Below are 12514 nucleotides of genomic sequence, written 5' to 3'. Positions count from 1 at the left end.
TACGTGTGTGGCCATTTAAAAGGAACTGCCTGGGGCTCCAGTAGCCTCATTTCCCACTGGTTTTTACAGCCAGAAGTTATGGGACTTTTCTTTCTGGCACTGGAAACTTTACTAGGGGCCTGGTGTAGCACAGGGACCCCTTGCTCCTCAGGGAGGACCTTCATAGCTGAGGTGTCCTCCTGATTTTTATCTGTTACATGTGGGTGTGGGACCAGCCCATCCTCGCCTCTGCCCCTCCTACCAGTCTCGATGTGGCTCCTTCTTTAATTTTGTAGTTTTAGGACTTCCATTCAGCTTGATTTCAGGCGGTTCTGATGGATGTTTGTTCTGTAGTTTAGTTGTAATTTTGGCGTGGTTGTGGAAGGAGGCAATACCTCATTTACCTACCTGCCATCTTGACCAGAAGTCTCACCTCTCTTTCCAGTTTTTCTATTGAGCTTTTAAATTCTGCTGTTATATTTTTAATTTCCAAGTGCTCTTTTTAGTATTTAGCTGTTACTAGTATTCTGTTCTAACTTCATGTTAAGATTTCCTCTCTGAGGATATTAATGACAATTTTTCTTGAGTTATTTTCTCTTTAAATTGTCATTGTTTCTTTCAGCTTGCTTCCTTTCTGTGCATTTTGAATTCTGTTTTTCATAATATCAGCTGTTCTTAAACATCTAGTGACATATCTCTGTCTATTGATACACTCTGTTTCACCCTCTCCAGAGGCTAAACGCTGACCTTTGATAGTAAAAGGTCTGAACTGGCGGGAGATCACATCCACAAAACAAGGCCAAGGTAGAGCAAAACGGTTTTATCACCAGGGTGCAGGCGGGCTGAGCTGAAGAGGGTTCAGCCTTGAATAACAGTTGGGGTGTAGGTTATATATTCTACTTTTAGCTTCTCACAGTTCTTGCTGATGTACTCTGCCTGGCCCATTTTCCACTCTGCAGTTGGACTGGTCTGGTATCTCGTCCTGCAGCTGCTGGGTGATTCATTGCCTTGTGGATAATCCAGATAGTCGGTACTCAACAGAAGGCTGAGCAAAGGTCATGCAAGCAACACAGTTTTCCAGTTTCTGCCTTTTGCAAGCTTTTACCTTTACTCTTTAAAGCATTACTAACCCTTTCAGATAGGGTGTGGGACGATACTGTATCAACTAGGGGACCTGGCAGTCTAATTGTTTCATTAACTTTTAACCAAACATCCTGTTTGTTGAGAAAACTGGATATCCACATGCAAAAGAATGAAAATGGATCCTTATCTTACACAGTACATAACAATAAACTGAAAATGCCCTGGCTGGTTTGGCTTAGAGGTTAGAGCCTCAGCCTGCAGACCAAAGAGTTGCGGGTTCAATTCCAGTCAAGGGCACATACTTTGGTTGCAATTCGTCCCCGGCCCTGGTTGGGGTCATGCGGGCAGCAACCACTCAATGTGTCCCTTTCACGTCGATGTTTATCTCTATCCCTGAGGATAAAAAAAAATTAACTCAAAATATATCAAAGATTTAAATGTAAGATCTAAAAAAGTACATTTAACAGGTGACATTAAATATGCCATCAGCTAATATTGAGAGATATTTAAAATATATACCATGTTGTAGGAAATAAAAACCACAGACTCAAGGTTTAGATGATTCTTGTTCCCTAAGCTGCACCCAGGAAAGAATGAGGGTGACGACATATAAACTGTACTTAGTTGACTAGACACCTCAATTCTTAGATTGGCTTTTATAGACGTTCACTTTATGTTCTTAGAAGCATACAAGATTTGACAGCAGATTTTTTTTAGGCACAATAAATTACAAGGTGATGATGCTAAAATTTTATAAAAATATTACATTGCTTAATATTCTGTGTTCACTTATAATTGAGTTGTAGATTGAGTGTTGTTTGTAAAAAAATGCTGATAATATGCTTTTGAAAGAGAAGGATTTCAATATTTGAGTAGTGGGATTGAAACAAGATTATCAATATGAGATACTTTTTCTCTAATTGGCTCTCTCTGTGACATTGTAGCTCTTTCTATGTGTGGGATCTGATTTCTCTTAACTATTATTATATAAGTAATAGTTTTATATTTTTTCAATTCTGAGTGTATAACAATTCTGTTTTATTTATTTTTATTATTATTATTTTTTTTAATCCTCATCCAAGGACATTTTTCCATTTTTTGTACAGACAGAGTGGGAGGGAGAGAGAGGAAGAGAGAGAGAGGGAAACATCGATGTGAAAGGGACACATCGAGTGGCTGCCACCCGCACGACCAACCAGGGCCGGGGACAAACTGCAACCGAGGTACATGCCCTTAGCGGGAACCGAACCCGGGTCTCTCCGGACCGCAGGTGGATGCTCTAACCGCTGAGCCAAACCGGCCAGGGCAACAATTCTGTTTTATACTCAAGCATAGTATTTTGAATTTATTCTTATAAAATTACTTCTATTGGTATAGGCTCTGTGTTCACTCTTCTTTCAATCTATATTTTTGTTTCTTCGTCTATTTTCTTTCTTTTAAAACCTTAATAGAAAGATTTTATTTATCAAACCAAATTTATAACCCTTTGGCCCTGTATTAGAAACTTCCTTCAGGTCACCAAATCTTAAAAGGTGGTTCATGGATGTATCTAAGACAGAGATTGGCAAATGTTTTCCATAAAGGGCCAGATAATATTTTAGACTTTGCATGCTGTACAGTCTCTGTTGCTACTATTCAACTCTGTTCTTGTTGCACAAAAACAGCCACTAGCAATATGTAAATGAATGACCAGGACTGTGTTCCAATAAAACATTACAGTAGCTTCCCCTTTATCTGTGGGGGATATATTCCAAGCCCCCAGTGGATGCTTGAAATGATGAGGAGTACCAAATCCTATACATAATAGGTTTTTTCTATATATACGTACCTATGATAGCATTTAATTTATAAATTAGGCACAGGAAAAGATTAACAACAAATAATAAAGTAGACTAACTTTGTGAATTATAACATTTCACAAAGGTGTGTGATTTGGTCTCTCTACGTTGTTGTAACCATCCCTACTCACAGTAAATGGCTTCGTGTCACTCGTTTCAGGGGATCCCTCTGAAGTCATCCCATAGGACAGCGACTTTCAACCTTTCTCATTTCATGGCACACAAACTAATTACTAAAATTCTACAGCACACCACAAAATATATTTTTTGCTGATCTGACAAAAGAAATAGATATAATTTTGATTCATTGATACAGGGAAGCTGTTGTGTTGGCTGTTGTCATTTTTTTAAATTAGACAATCTAAGGGAAAAGAGGTCAGGTATTGCACATTTTAAAAATACATGCAGCACATCAGTGGGCCTGCCGGGGTACCCCGGTTGAAATTCGCTGCTGTAGGCTTAATGCTTTCTGGTGCAACATGTTGTTGTCAGTTGGAACACTTTTTCTGTTCATATTTTCCACCTACAACTTTAATGTGTTTTCTATCTTAAGAAAACACTTTTGACAAACTGTGCCTGTAACTTTTTCAGTTTAAATTCGGACAGCAACACCAGCAATATTAGCATGAATTTGTTTTTCCTTCGTCACAATTTTACAGATAGATTTGTTCTTACTGTAGATCTTAGCAACCTCAGCATATTATTTTTTTTCTTTCCTAATTAAGTTGAGAACTTTTACCTTTTTCCTAAAGGAAACATGTTACAAAGGCTTCTCTTTGGCATGTCTGAATTACCAGCATCACTACCATTGTACTTTTGGGCCATTATTAAGTAAAATAAGGGTGACTTGAGCATAAGCACTGCGATACCATGATAGTTGATCTGCTAACTGAGAGGGCTAAGTGACTAAGAGGCAGATGGCATATGCAGCATGGATATGCTGGACAAAGGGATGAGTCACGTCTCAGGCTGGTTGAAGTACACTGTGCGATATTTCATCATGCTACTCGGAATGGCACACAATTTAAAACTTATAAATTGTTCATTTCTGTAATTTTCAACTAAATATTTTCAGACTGCAGGTAACTGAAACCTCTGATAGCAAAATTGCAGATAAACAGGACTACTGTGTTCTAAAGCAGAATACCAAATACATAGATGATACTGAAAGCCAGGAGACCGAATATGATCACTTAGGGATTAAGAGTATAGGGAGAAGAGAAGAGAGCTATCTATTGACTGAGCTCCGGGGCACTCTAACAATTAGAGATCGCAAAGAGGAGAGGGATTTAGCAAAGCAGACTGAGGAGGAGTATCCAGTAATGTTAAAAAAATGCAAGGATGTGGTGCCCTAAAAGCCAAGTAAAGAAATTGTTTTGAGAGAGGGAATGAACAAGTATAGCAAATGCTGCGAAGTGTAGTAAATGAGATCTGAAAATTGACCATTTGATTTGTCAGAGATTATTTATATCTCTGATAAGAGCAACTTTAATTGCAATGGTAGGGGATGAAAGCCTCACTTGAGTGGGCTCAAGAGAGAATAGGAAGCCCTGGCTGGTGTTGCACAGTGGGTAGAGCATTGGCCTTCAGCCTAAGGGGTTTGATTCCCGGTCAAGGGCACATACCTGGGTTGCAGGTTCAATCCCTGGCCCTAGTTGGTGCATATGTGGGAGGCAACCAATCGATGTGTCTCTCTCACATTGATGTTTCTCTCTCTTTCTCTCTATCCCCCTCCCTCCCTCCCTTCCATTCTCTCTAAAAAAATCAATGGAAAAATATCCTTGGGTGAAGATAAAAAAACAGAGAGAAAATAGGAAGAGAGTAAGTAAATATGACTGTCTCAAGGAATTACTGCAGAGAGGAGCAAAGAAACATGGTGCTAAATGGCAGGAAAACTAGGGTCCAGAGAAGATTTTTTGAATAATATGATAGTATAATAACCCAATAAATATCTTATTGACTCTATGAGTATAACATCTAGCAGGTATATGTAAATGTGGATCAAGAACTTGGGAATAAAATCAAGACAATGAATAAAAATGACAAAGTAGCTATACATGAATGTGATAGTAGAAGTAGAAATGAGTGGTGTTCTCATGTGTAAATTGTAAAAAAGAGGGCAGAAATTTTTCATGGCGAGAACCTTGGGAAGCATTGTCATTTAGAAAGCAAAGGGAAGTAAGTATTCAAAGAAGAAGAAGAGAACAAGGATCAGGGTCTTAGAGGCCCAGGGAAAGCCATGTACAACAGAGTAAATGGGTTAACTGTCAAATACCACAAAGATGTTGCAAAGGATGAGGGCTTAATAAGGCCATTATACTAAGTTATCAGGAGCTCACTTGCAAGCATTATGCAAAGTGATTAAGAAGATTATGGATAGTAAAAATGGAGGCAATGGATATAGTAATGTCCAAAAGGAATTTGGGAGCAAAAAAGAAAAAAATATTCAAAATAGGGCAGTAGCTAGAGAACATGTTGGAAACCTGAAGAGTGGGCAAGGAATCAATCTTTAGAAAGAAAAAACAAGAAAGACGACTAACAGAGACATTAATGTGCTGCCATAATTTAAAAAGGGAAAATACGGCTAATACGATTTCTCACTTCATGGAAATTTTACACCACATTTGAATGAAACTAAAGTTTACTTTGTAGATGAAGGACTGTCTATAATCACAGTTATCCATGGAAATAAAGTCTTTTTTCCCACTGAGAAATGGCAAGTACAGTTTGAGTTATAGAAAGTTTACCCTACAGCTAAAAAGAAAACTTGCTTCATTAAAGAATATTCATTTTATTTGCCAAACCTGGTTTGGTGTGCCAACAGTTATGCAATTCCATCTGAATTTTACAACCAGTTCAGTTTTTCATTGTTACAAACAATAAATAATATTCTTTGGTTCAAATTTATTACTTGCTTGAATTATAATTTATCCAGTATGGCTGCAGACATCAAAAAGCAGCTTTTCTTTTCACTGAGTTGTTTCCAAAACCTTGAGGCTCCTTACATTAATCATCCACTTAGAATATCAAGACATACATACTTCAGAGTATACAGTAGCCATATCTTTGGATGCACATGCTCTGTGTTTGCTATTTTTAACCCAGTTGTCATGCAGATAGAAAAGAGAAAACTGAACAGCATTATACATTTCTGAGAATCATTTTACACACTAGCTAAATTTTAAATGCAATACTCTCAGAACTGAACAATTTGAGCTTAACCTGAAGTTTTTCAATTTCTTTATGTTAAATAAACCACCTTTTCTATAATTAGCACCCATATCTCTTTTGAATAAATCATGTCTGTAAAAGTAAAATAGCAAAACTCTCCAAAAGAATATTTTGATTGCATTGAGAATTTAATGAAGTGAACATATATAATATGAACACTCTACTTGTGTTTTGAATCATAACTACAGGATTTAGGACTTTGTACCTGAAAACAGGATCTGCTTAGCCTATTACACGCATGTCTCAGCCTCAGAGGAGGGCTAGTACTACAGGGATAATCACCTTTTGGATGTTCATATGTAATCTGTCCATTAGCACTAATCAACCACTTAGCCTATAAACGACTCATGACATTCTGTATCATATTATACACCATACCACTCTTTAGTATGGTATATTTGGCCAATGCGAACTTAATGTTACTTTAATAAATTCCACCCACTCTCTCCTGTAGACCAAGCCACAGGGACCACAGTTTCAGAGGACCAAGTCATAACATTTTTTTCCAGCCACAGCAATGTCTTAAAATACTTCCCCTGTAACTGTAAAAATTCAACATGATAAAATAGCCTTTACTTTATTTGTTTAGCTTTAATATTATTTATTTTTGGAATTGAGGATACAGTCATATGTACATAATTCAAGAGATATAAAAGTGGAAAGTCTCTAATCTCTATTCCTCAAGTGTGTCCCAGACATAGGCTGTTCTAGAGGCAACAAAATTACCAATTTCTTCTGTAGCCTTCCAGAAATATTCTCTGTAAGTGCAAGTTCATATATGTTACAAATAATAATATAAGATTTATACCTTTTGTGATCTTGTGTACAATTCCTAAAATGCACAATATAGTATTGTAACATGATACTAACATGTAACATGAAAAAGAATAGGAAAAACAGTGAGGTTGAAAATCATAAATAAGACTGTTTTTCATTGCTTTGGCAAATGACCAGTATATGTAATCAGGAAACCTTCAGCTTCAGCTCTCGTCTAGCTTGGTCTCTTTGTGGTGCCTGGGATGGAACAGCCACTTCCTGGGAAAGCTATCCCGGGCTCCCAGCTGCTTTGATTCTCCTCCTAGCTCTTATCTCTGCCTCCTTTGCTGATGCATACTCCCCTGTCCATCCTTCACAGTGTTCAGTCTTCAGTGATTCTTTTCATGCTCAACCTAAATTTCTAAAGTTCTCGTCCATTCTCACAGTTTTAAGTACCACCCATATACAAGTTCTTGATCAGTACCTAAGGCTTTCAACTTATGCTCTAGGTTTACATTTAAAACCTCTTTTTGGACATTTTTAAAAAATGGATATCCTGAAGTTACTGTGATGTATGTTGCGTGTTGATACTTGAAACTAAAGCTAATTAAGACCTAGACACAATAACAAAAATCTCTAAAGGGGTTAAACAGTTGGTTTGAGTATGTGATTCTTATCCTTGGTTCAGAAATTTCTGTTAAAATGAAAACTACAAAGCACTGTATATTTTGGTTGCATATCAAATCAGTCTGCTGTATTTCTCTAAAAGCTTAATGTGGTGCTCTTATTTGCAAACATATAATTTGAAATATCTTAGACCTCTATATCCAGCTTCTTAGTCTCATCTGTTTTATGAGATGACTGAACTAAGCCAACTAAGCTGAGCTGTGATCAAATGAGGTAAGATGGTACTTTGTAAATTAAAATATACTATAAAAACTTTATTGTTGTTATGATGGTGAAGATACATTCAGTTAAATAAAAACCAAATAACCATGTTCACTGTCAGTGATAAATACTGGCAATGGATGTCCCTACAGAGGACAGTAACTTCAAATTTAGCTGTTATAAAGAAGGAAGTGTGATTGACTTTAAAAACTGGTTTTGCAAACACTGTTTTTGTTAGGATGCTGTGCAAGAATAGAAACTCAATTCAAAATGGCTTAATCACTAAAGAGAATTAATTTTTCCTATAATACATAACAAGAAATCCAGGAGTGGATGATTCCAGGGTGGTTCATTCAGTGGCCTACACATGTCATCTTTCTACTCTGCCATCATAAGTAGTTCCAGACAATACATCCTTACCCAGCAATGTTCAGAAGCACATGGAAAGTATACCCAAATTCTAGTCTGTAATAGTGAAATAAGAGGAGAAAGACTAGGGGAAGCAACCCACGTTTGCTGCTTATATTATGACTTTGAAAAACAAGTTGCAATAACATTTAGTGTTTTGTTTTTAGTTCTTTTACCCATTATGAAACACCAGTGACATACAGGATAGACATAAAAGCCTGTGATAATTTCAAATGTATAAGAGATTTGGGTTTTATAAACAAAACCTGTGTATACCAAAATCCAATTAAGTTTTGAAAATAATTGCTTTAAAAAATTAAACTAGTCTCTATTGCTTGATTAGATATGGAAAATATTATTCTTCATTAGCACAAAATTACCTATAATTTTTACTAATAACAAACTTTTTACTAATAACAAACTTTTTACAGACTGACAAACCTCAGAGGGATGGGGGGTGGGAGGGGTGAGGAGAAGAACCAAAGAACTTATATGCATATATGCACAACAAATCAACACAGGCATTAGGTTGGGGAAAGCAGGAGGGCTTGGGAGTGGGAAGGAGGGGGGTCAATGGGGGAAAAGGGATATATCTGTATGTATTGCTTTCAACAATAATAAAATTTTAAAAAGTAAAATAGAAAATAGTCTCAGCATCCTCCTAGATGGTTTTTTTAAAAAGGTGTATTTCAGCTGTTTTCTGAGAATTATTGTTTTTAGCGTGTATAATCCCACTGGACCATTATATCACGTTAACTTTATACAATTATTTATTCTTGTTTATAAAGCTGCAGGTCAGAAACATTGATTATTCCTGCAGCAATTAGTAGAGAATTTATAGGGCTTAATTGACAGTAACATTCATTATAATATTTTGGACTTACAAACAAAAATGTAGTTTAAGAGTCTCATGCTCTGCCGACTGAGCTAGCCGGGTGCTGAGAAATATAGTTTATATAAAAAGCAACTAAGAGGTAAGGTCTGCTTGATCTAGTGATTTTATAAGTAGAAAAAATGAATAACGGTATTAAATTTGCTTTCTTAATAAAGACTTGTGCATTATTGATACTTAAATGTTGATAGGTAGATGGAGAAATAAGTTAGTTTTATCACAAACTGAGAGCCTCTCTCAGAATATAGTAGGACACTATCCTTTATGAATTCCTTTTTATGCCTGGTTTTTGGATTTATTGAATTATATGTTAATAAAACCTGAACACTTCTATTATAATCTTATTTTTTTACTTTTAATAACCACCAGGTACACATTCACCAAATATAACTTTGAGCAACAGATATAGTGCTAGGCCCTTAGTCTGAGCAAGTGAACTAAATGTTACTGTAAGACAGGGTAAACACTGTAAGACAGAAGAGGGGAGTAGTCACTTCTATCCAAATATGCAATAAAGGTTACAGGAAGAAAGATGTGGTGAAGCATTAAAATATTGTCTGGATTCAAAATGAATGCCTCTGCCTCACCCTCAAGCAGATCCTCACACCTGAGTAATCATCAAACTAGTTTCAAAGGGAAAAAAATCCCTTAAACCCCTATTGTTTATTAAAAATGTTTATATTAAACAGAAATCCCAAACAATGTCCAACTTCCTTATACATATAGGTTTTAGAAAATATTTTTAAAAGGAAAACATATTCATAAAATTAAGAGTAAACCACAAAATAAAAGACAGTTCAGTTTACCAATATTAATTTAACATGATGGATGACGTTATTTTGTGGAAAGTAAATTGATGCTGTTGGGTTTTATAGTGAAAAGAAATAGCCTCATATCTATTTAGTATTTAAATCGTATTCATATTCTGTATTTGCTTTTTAATGGTAGGGACTTGAGTCCAGCTACTCAGAACAAAAAACCAAATGGTAATGGCTATTCCCCTCAGCAGGAAGTGTGCAGTTAGGTAGTCTGTGCTGGAGCAGCAGCCAAGATGTCCCAGCCAAACCTCTGCCATCTTCTTGTCCTTTCCTTCCTGGTAGGTCAAAAGATAGCTGTTACAGTTCCAGGTTTGGCATCATTGTTTGATGCTTGAAGAGAGGAAAAAGACAAAAGGGCACTTGTCTTGAGTGACCCTATTTTAACAAGTTTCTTCAGAATCACCACCCAATGACCTTTACTGTCTCATCGGCCACACATTGTGTCACATCCACTTCTGGTTGAAATGGAGCTTGGAAAAGGAGGGTTTTAGCTGATCACCTAGACCCCACCCTCAGGTTGTTATTAGTGAGGGAAAGGGGAAGAAAGGATTTGGGGAAAGCAGCATCAGGCTCTGCCACAAATTCCAAGGCCATTTTTAATGAGGAGTGATGTAGAAACACCATAGCCACCTCTGTCACATAGAGATCAGTCCAGCTCTGAGGCATTATCGAACTCTCTATCAAACAGGTCCATTAGTGTGATTGTAATCAAGAAGAGTAAAATCATTTCATACTGACTATCATAACTACGCTAATGAAGTTGAAAGTTTGGAGCTGAAAAAAAAATCAGTTTCTTTATGAGTGATCCACATTTCTCTGCTAACTAATATTTATACATTCAGCATTCCACAGTAAGAAGGATTTGGTGTGGTGTGTAGGGGAGAATATATGCCTCATACAATCCTAAATGCAAAAGAGAATACTAAATATACACACACTCGATTTTTTAAAATGTTTTCATTGATTTTTTTTTTTTAGAGAGTGAGGAAGGGAAAAGAGAGAGAAACATCGATGTGAACATTTACCTGGCAGGGGAGGTACCATGATCACGAAGGTGGTTTTCCCAGGGCGAGGCTTATCCATTGCACTCTGGGTGTGTTGACTCCTTTGATTACCCCAAAGGTGGGAAACTCAACTGCATAATTTGTGGTAGTGGGGACTGTGTTCCCGCTCTCCAATGAAAAAAAATAAAGAAAGGAAGAAACATCGATGTGAGAGAGAAACATCGATCGGCTGCCTCCTGCATGCCTCCTACTGGGGATTGAGCCCTCAGTCCGGGCGTGGGAACCAAACTGAGACCTCTCAGGTATGGCTGACAGTCCACTGAGCCACACTGGCCGGGCTACACACACCCAATTTTAAAGCAGTTATTCAGTTAATCCAGAATATTCTTTTTTTTTTTTTTTTTTATCCTCACCAGAGGACTTTTTTTTTTTTGCAGTTATCTTCAGATATAGTGGGAGGGAGAGAGGAAAGGGGAGGGAGAGAGAGAAACATTGACATGAGAGAGACACATCTACTGATTGCCACCCACACGTCCCCAACCGGGGCCAGGACGAACCCCAACCGAGGTACGTGCCCTTAGCGGAAACCGAACCCAGGACTCTCTGGTCCGCAGGACGCTCTAACTGCTGAGCCAAACCGGCCAGGGCTAATCCAGAATATTCTTATAGTATTATTTTTTAAATTGTAATCCAAAGGAAAATTCAGATTTTTTCTAAAAAGAGAATTCTGACTCTCTTAAAACAAGAGTTTACAAATTACTCTCCATGGGCCATGTCTGGCCTATCATTTACTTTTTGTAAATACATTAGTCCTCATCTCTAATCCCAGGTTTTGCTTTCCACAGTGTCAATTACCAACAGTCAGTTTAGTTCAAAAATATTAAATAGAAAATTCCAGAAATAAACAGTTCATTAGTTTTAAATTATGTGCCATTCTGAATAGTGTTATGAAATCTCACGCCATCCTGCTCCATTACACCCGGATGTGAACCATACCTTTGTCCAGCGTCTCCACAGTGTAGATGCTACCTGGCAGTTAGTCACTTTGTAACTCTCTCAGTTTCCAGACCTACTGTTGCAGTATCGCAGTGCTTATGTTCAGGTCACCCTTATTTTACTTAATAATGGCTTCAAAGCACAAGAGTAGTGATGCTGGCAATTCAGATATGCCAAAGAGAAGCCTCTGTGAAGTACTTCCTCTAAGTGAAAAGGTGCAAGTGCTTGACTTAATAAAGAAAGAAAAAAATCATATGCTGAGGTAGCTGAGATCTCCGGTAAGAATGAATCTTCTGTCCATGAGATTATGAAGGAAAAAGAAATTTGTGCTAGTTTTGCTGTAACACCTCAAACTGCAAAAATTACAGCTACAATGCATAAGTGCTCAGTAAAGATGGAAAAAAACATTGAATTAGAGGGTGGAAAACATGAACAGAAAATGTTTCTGACTGATGGTATCATGTTGCTCCAGAAAGCATTGACCCTATAGGAAGACCAGCAAGGGATCCCCTGAAAAAAATGACACCAGGCCATTAACTACAGGAATGGTAACGCAGATTTCAGGTGTCAGTTTGGAGTGAAAAATCTTAAAAATTACTGGAGAGAGGGAGAAAGGAAGAG

The 12514-nt window shown here is 37.2% G+C and overlaps 1 protein-coding gene and 1 non-coding gene across 3 annotated transcripts in view; both read left to right on the top strand.

Moving 5' to 3' along the window:
* Positions 1-12514, top strand: part of ZRANB3 (zinc finger RANBP2-type containing 3) — a 272667-nt gene that overhangs the window by 89296 nt on the left and 170857 nt on the right. The gene's annotated exons all lie outside the window — the stretch shown is intronic.
* LOC118625900 lies at positions 10911-11071 on the top strand. The gene has a single exon (XR_004958757.1). It is a non-coding gene; the product is annotated as a U1 spliceosomal RNA (small nuclear RNA).

Source organism: Molossus molossus, unplaced genomic scaffold, assembly GCF_014108415.1.
Source record: "Molossus molossus isolate mMolMol1 unplaced genomic scaffold, mMolMol1.p scaffold_m16_p_11, whole genome shotgun sequence".
Lineage (NCBI taxonomy): Eukaryota > Metazoa > Chordata > Mammalia > Chiroptera > Molossidae > Molossus > Molossus molossus.
The sequence above is the reverse complement of the archived record's forward strand: the minus strand, read 5'-3'. Positions and strand labels throughout refer to the sequence as shown.